Source organism: Phalangium opilio, unplaced genomic scaffold (assembly GCF_054372755.1).
Source record: "Phalangium opilio isolate 3A_F unplaced genomic scaffold, DU_Popi_V2 ptg000055l_1, whole genome shotgun sequence".
Classification (NCBI taxonomy): Eukaryota; Metazoa; Arthropoda; class Arachnida; order Opiliones; family Phalangiidae; genus Phalangium; species Phalangium opilio.
This window is the reverse complement of record NW_028324174.1, coordinates 3,407,192-3,415,085: the sequence shown is the minus strand read 5'-3', so window position 1 is coordinate 3,415,085 and position 7,894 is coordinate 3,407,192.

Genomic DNA, 7,894 nt, shown 5'->3' with positions numbered 1-7,894 from the left:
CGGAATATTCAAAACCAAATTCCCTGACTTTTCCAGGTTTTCCCTGACCTTTTTCTGAGATTTTCCCTGACCTTTTAGGCCGAAAGTGTAAATGTTTACGGCACGTTTTAAGTCCTTATAATTAAATAAAGTCTCTACATTTAAGTTTTCCAGTGTATTTTTCTCACCAAAATGATTAAGAAACATTTTCACCAAAATGATTAAGAAACATTTTCACCAAAATGATTAAGAAACATTTTCACCAAAATGATTAAGAAACATTTTCACCAAAATGATTAAGAAACATTTTCACCAAAATGATTAAGAAACATTTTCACCAAAATGATTAAGAAACATTTTCACCAAAATGATTAAGAAACATTTTCACCAAAATGATTAAGAAACATTTTCACCAAAATGATTAAGAAACATTTTCACCAAAATGATTAAGAAACATTTTCACCAAAATGATTAAACAAAATTTTAACTATAAATAACAGTCTGAGAGATTTCTTTAGAGAGCATTAACTTTACAAAAACAATTCTAGACATTTTTTAGGATTGCTCTAGAGTTTTCTGTGTTAAGAGAGGATGAGAAGAAACTTTCATTACTCTTTCAATAAAGACTTATCCCCAGAAATTTTACCTACTAAAATAAAATTCTCTGACTTTTCACTGACTTTGCTGAAATTTTTCAAATTCCCTGACTTTTCCCTGACCTTTTTGGCCCATTTTCAAATTCCCTGACTTTTCCAGGTTCTCCCTGACCCGCGGCAAACCTGATTTATCATTGGGGTTTGGAGTGGTGCATTTGTCGGTCGTAGTTTCCTCGGTAGTTTGTTGAACAGCATCAATCCCCAATCTTTCAGCTAGAATTTCTGCGTCTGCTGGTCCATTTATTTCAGCTGTTTCACTTGCATGCAAAGTTGGAGATTGTGAGAGCTGATTCCTTTTTTTCAGTTTTTCCAATCTCCCATTAGCCTTGAACTTTTGTTGATCATGTTTCCTTAACGGGAGCTTTTTGGAAGGAACAGCCAAGGGTCTAAGTCTGGGAGGGTAACTTAACTTATCTACAGTAATAACTCTTATTATAATTGGTTTTAAATTAATATTATACGCTTAAAACATACCTGAATTTTCATATTTCGGTTGAAGGCGGTAATCCTCTAATTTAAAATGAACCATGGACTTGGTGTGTGGTTAACCCATTTTTAAAGCTATATCCCATTGTTTCGACAATTTAACGTCGCGTGGAAATTTACACCCATACACGCTGCAGTATTTAACCATTGTTTAATTACGTTTAAATAAACAGCAAAACTGACAAAAACTAGCCTAATTATCGTTGAGCAGATAGTTGAGTTGTTGATTTAATTTTATAATTATCTTTGAACAATTCAATTTAATTAACTTTAATTAAACCATGAGTATGTTGATTGCGTTTGTCATTAATGGTATCGCCGGAATTAAGTTACATTTAAACACCTGATTAAACTATCTAATCATCGATCATCCGTTAAGCCTTAGACCTTGCAATAGCCAGATAAAATACTAGACGGAGTTTGCAGTCTATTTATGATACCTCATATTGCCCTCTATTGAATCTCTCAACAACTATCGTTAAATTTATTACTTAAATAATATAATTTTTTTATTATAATAATCATGTTAGCTAATTATAATTATTTAACTTTAAAATTAGTATGTTTCATTGATTTAAATTACATTGCTTATTAAAAATATTTCGCGCGCGCTAAGGAAAATTCTCTCTACTCTCTCTCCTCTCCCGTTTACAAAATCCAGTTGCAGCTGGTTTTCGCGCGTCGGGAAGGGGAGGGTGGGTGGGTGGGTGGGGGATCCACATGCTTCTACCTCTCTCTTCTCTAGACTCTAACTTAACGCGCTATATTTCCTAAGCGAGCGTGGGTCGATTGGTAGAGTGTTTGGCGTCTTCACTGGCGTCATAGTATGGATTGGGACGTCGCAGGTTCGCCTCCCGGCACCGACAGGAAAATAATTTCAATTGAAATAAAATACGTTACTCCACCTATGAGGTGTAACATGAACTACGGGTGAATTTCGAGTTGAAAATTCGCGGGAAATATAAAATTCGAAATATTCATTCATGTCAAAATTCATCAGGTCACAACATTTCCAGTCACAACATATCCAGCCAGCCGTCCAGCCAACAGAGATCGGAACAATACGTTTTCCACTCTAAAGAGTGGCAAAACGTAAAAAGGCAAAGTAGTAGACTAGACTTCGAAGTTCCGGTTAGTTGAAACAATCAGCCTTTTCAAATATTTGGTAGCCGAGTGGTAAATTAATTCACCAACGGTAGGCGGGTGGTAACTTAATTCACCATTGGTAGGCGGGTGGTAACTCAATTCACCATTGGTAGGCGGATGGTAACTTAATTCACCATTGGTAGGCGGGTGGTAACTTATTTAACGATTGGTTGTCGGTTGGTAACTCAATTCACCATTGGAAGGCAGATAGTAACTAATTTCACCATTGGTAGGCGGGTAGTAACTCAATTCACCATTGGTAGGCGGTTCGTAACTCAATTCACTATCGGTAGGCGGTTAGTAACTTAATTCACCATTGGTAGGTGGTTAGTAACTTAATTTACCAATGATAGGTGGTTAGTAACATAACTCACCTTTAGAAGGCTTTCGGTAACTTCATTCACCATTTGTAGGCTCTTGGTAACTTAATTCACCATGAGTAGGTGGGTGGTAACTTAAGTCACCATGAGTAGGTGGGTGGTAACTATATTCACCATTGGTAGGAGGGTGGTAACATAATTCACCATTGGTAGGCGGGTGGTAAATAAATTCACCATTGGTAGGCGGGTGGTAAATAAATTAACCATTGATAGGCGGGTGGTAAATAAATTCACCCTTGGTAGGCGGGTGGTAACTAAATTCACCATTGGAAGGCGTTCGGAGACATAATTAACTCTTTGTAGGCGGGTTTTAACTAAATTCACCATTTGTAGGCGTTTGGAAACTTTCACTATAAAAAAACGTCTTTCAAGTGTGAAAGATGTGTTGAAAGTTAATTGCCTGAAGTAACAGATATTCATATTTTCAGTTTTGAAAACATGATTATAAAATATCAATTATTTGAAAAATTCTTAGTGTTTTTCTCCAAAATTTCATTTTCCCGAAATATTTTCCAACGTTATTTACCCAATTATTAGGTATGCTCTCAATAATAGGCCTAGAAAAATTGTACCTTAAAGGGAGGGTGAAGTGGAAAATCAAGTAATTTTTCAGCGATTCTTCTTCTGTAATTATAAGACCAGTCTGCATAGTGAAACATTCAGGAAATACCTCCGAATGATTTCAAAATTCAAATTAACTTCAGATTATAAGGATAATTTGAATTAAGCCCTTCCGACAAATCGCGTAACGCGCTGCCCCTTTGTTAACAAAATTCTCGTGGCATGGTCCATCTCTCGCGCCGCGATCGCCCGCAAATTTTATCAAATCTCGCGATAAATTTCATTTGACACGGTTTTTATATCAGAAGCTATGAACGATTTTCGGTCCATTTGACTCTCCTAATAGGGCCGAATACTCAATCAATTGTAAATTTTTGAGAGAAAATAAAATGCAAACGCGTACTGTTTTTAAAATGATCCACTTGTTTCATATTGAAATATTTTTGCTATAGTAATTTTGGTGAAAAAACTGAGATAAGAATTTTTTCAAATAATTGATGTTTTGTAATCATGTCTTCAAAAGTGAAAATTTTAATATCTGGACTTCAGGCAATTAACTTTCAACACTAATCTTTGACACTTCTCCGACTTTGTCTACAAAGACGGTTATTTTTATTAATATCTGCAAGTTCAGTCTTAATATTAATTAAAATTGTTTAGAAGAATTAGGAGAGAAAAAAATCTTAAGCCTATGTAATCTAAAATCAATACGACCAACTTCGAAATCTGCGTCTTGCGGTTACGGTTCATGATTTGTATTGTTAAGGAAAGAAGTAAAAAAGAAAATCTAATTTAATATTCAACTATATCATAAATTTTACTTTCACTTTTACGTGTAATGCTAATGGAAATCTAGGCTAGGTCACGCTTCTCCAAGCGAAAATTTATTAAAGCCTTACAGTTTATTTCCTCCAAAAAGGACCCAGTCAAGAATATAATTCTAGTGACGCTCAACTTGATCTTACTTTCTGGGTCGTATCACTGGATTACTTTGGAAAATGTGGCAAAGTAGCTTGGTTAATTCTACCTCAATGAGGATAAACATGTACCAGGTGAGTCTCTCCAAAATAAAAAAGTTAAGATTGAAAGTTTTTGAAACTCTTATAAACCCGTATGTGTACAGCATGCACTCTAGTGATCAGCGGAATTCGCAGAGCGTGTGCCGAAAAATGAATAGAGTCTTCCGTGGTATAATTATAAATAAGTTATAAGGACCCTAGCTTCGTTTGTCTAAGTCTGGCAGCGTTTCGTTTGCAAAAGCAGCAACACATAAGTTACATGGCCCGGGTTCAAATAGAGTTCGGTATTATCTATCCATTATCCACGTTATTTTATCTTTATCCATACTCGAAAATTATCCACAGAACTTACATGTTAAATTGTATTATAATCACAACTTTGTTTATAAATAATCGGTTATCTACCAATTTGTGGATAATGGATAGATAATGCCGAGCTCTATTTATGTGGAATAAACCAGGATTTAGAAGCTAACAAGTACAAAATGGGGTCCACGTGGGATAGACAAAGACCAGAAGATATTGATTTTAAAAGCCAATAGCTAAGGCGGTGTAGTTATATTACGAATTTAAGTGAGTTACTAGCGGTCCGTTAATGACGAACATGTTTGCTCCAATTTGCTAACTGCGAACGCGGTCCCATGAGGTGTAATAACAGACATAGGTAGACAGATACTGTCAAAACAGAACCTATCCGTAACTAACGTAATTCGGAGATGAAAAATGTCTTAGTGATTCTCTTGCTGCGAGGGGGAAACCCCGTGTGAAATCAGGTGTACAAAATTTTTGAAATCATGATTGAAGTCCATAAATCTCAGAATTTGGTTAAAATCTCGGAATTCATGCGAAGTCCCTTGGAAATCGCTTAAAGTAATGCGAAGTCCCTTGGAAATCTCTTGAAGTCTCTCGGAAGTCTCTCGGAAGTCTCTTGAAGTCATACGAAGTCCCTTTGAAATCTTTTGAAGTTGATGAAGTCCGTTGGTAATCTCTTGAAGTCAAATGAAGTACTTGAAAAATATCTTGAAGTCATATGATGCCTATGATAGTTCAAGTGAAGTCATTTGATATCTGAAATCGGGTGTACAAAATTTTCTTAGTGGTTTTCCCCCGTCTTGCTGTACGCGTACATGTTCTAAAAAGACTTGTAAACGGTTTTAATAATTCAAACTTAATAGGATGAAGCCAATATGCTTTTCAAAAATCCGCGGTACAATGTATACGATAAGGATGAGATTATGTTGACGAAAATGCTTTTTCATTATATGGAAAACAGAACGTAAGAATTTACCAGATACGTGAAAGCAGGATTTCATAATAACCCCCCTTCGGGGGGAAGTACGAAACTGGCCATAGAGCTAATGATAAAAATCGCGTAAAACAAGATTTTTGTCGTTGCGCATAGAAAGGACTAGCCTGTTGATGGACAAACAACTTTACAGTAGATTGTAGTGGTATCTATGCTCCTTGGTTTTCGTTCCAAAACTTCCGTTGCCTGGGATCTCCGTCGTTAAGAAAATTGGCGACTATGGTGGACGTAGAAACACGACGGAATTCTTATATTAAAGATACTGGGAATGAATTTGTCCATACCGTTTCAATTTAACCACGGAATACTCACTCACACATATCACAACAAAACATTAATGACGATCGTTTAAATGTTTTGTAGAAAACTAGAAACCATCGAAATATTTCTTAGCCAAGGCTTAATTTCCACCGACAGACACATATACTAGCCATTTTCGCTCCCAAAATCATAAGATAAAAATAGTGCTAAGCGAAAGTGTGGAAGATAATGCGCGTGGGCGCTAAAAATTGTGTAACTAATTCTTTGGGAGTTAAGCGGTGTATAAATCCGCTGAGCTTTACGGCGAAACTTGTTGCGGGCTTTTTAACCAGTTTCGTACATCCCCCCCTCCCGAAGGGTGGTTATTATGAACTCCTGGTGATAGGTAATTGCTGAAAGTTTAAACGTTCCCGATTTTTCAGATGCAAATTTTTAAGTAATGAAGACGTAAATGCTAATCTTAAAAGATTGAATCAGACGATCTACAAAAACGTTGCAGTAAATATGGCTAATGCAATGAAGCTGGACGTACGTATATTAGAAGTGAAAGTCATGTATTATGATTTATTCAAGTTCAAAATTGATGGCTATGGGTTTAGGCAAAGTAGTGTAATTATTAACAACACAACAAAGAGTGAAGACAGCGTCTCGCAGTCGCTCATAAATGGGATGCTTGTAACTTCATATTTTATGAGTTCAAATTAAATAACCCCAAAGAGTATCATAATTTTCAGTTAAATGAACTATAACAAACATTTAAAAATATGACAAGTTTTGCTTTGGACCTGCTACACCGTAAAATATTCTGAGATCCCCTTTATCGCCAAGTTTTAAATAAAATTTTGTACAGTTCGTTTACATAATACATCTTAAAATGGTTATAATATTGGAAATATTGTTATTATCTTATTTTTGCTGTGCTATAGCCAAGTGACAATATATTTTGTATAAACTCTATAAAATTCCAAAAAATATATATGAAACTTGGCTGTTCATGGGGTTCCCTACCCAATGGACCGAATTCCCATTCCACCGAAACCAAATTTGGGAGGTGCCATTCGACCGAACTCCTGCACCTTGGGCAGTTTTCGAAAAGTGGAAAATAACCACAAAAGACTGCACTTAACGAAAGTGTTCATTGCTAACTTCTCTTTGATAATAACGGAGTAACAAGGAATTACATTTTCAAACGATTTGAAGGCTTATCTTAATATAAGGAATCGGTGAAATAAGCCATAATCCGTAACATTTTCTTTGATATTATTGTAAATGATGCTCAAAAGATAAATTTATAATGAAATCAGGGTAAATTAACATGTTACTGTAAAATGTTGTGATATTATTGGATTTTAATGAAAGTTTGTGTGTAGTTCAAATTTAGAGCAGCAGAATCAAGCAATTATACTATAGTACAAAGTAAACTTTATTTGGACTGTAACCTTCCGCAATAGTTTAGGAACCTCCCGAGTTTCTACTCCAGGGGTGTAAGATTACATACCTTTGACCTTTCCCTTACTATAAAAGGGTCGACTGCTTATCATTATAAGTCACTCACTCTCCACTACTAAGATGTAGAAGTATGCTCGAGTGTAGGGCTTTGACCCTGGTATTGGACTTTATCATCATTATTAGTTATTATGGTTTAATTCTTATGTTATTTAATTTGTACTAAATACAAGTCGGTATTTAGTTAATTATTATTCAGTTCTTATAATAAATTAGGAATGAAACTAAGGTACGAGAGTAGTTTTATCTCAGTCTTAGCGAAGGCTTTTATGGCCACGTAAAGCGAGTTTAGAAATCTCGCAAGCGTGGTTACAGGGTTTACTAAACTTTTAATTCAACCGATACCGAACACTGTGAGTGTGGGCCTCATCAGCTCTTACCAATAATTTAACCTTGCCTCATTAATTTTAAAAATTTATACCCGAGACGCAATACGTTAAAATGATTAATGATTATATAACTTTATGGGTAATGCAAAATAACCTGTACGTCGAAACAGTTCATTAGAAATTCCGCTATAGTTTCGTATCTTATTTGGCACATTTTGGTCGAATGGGAATTCGGTCCATCAGAAAGATGCTGCTCAGATGATCT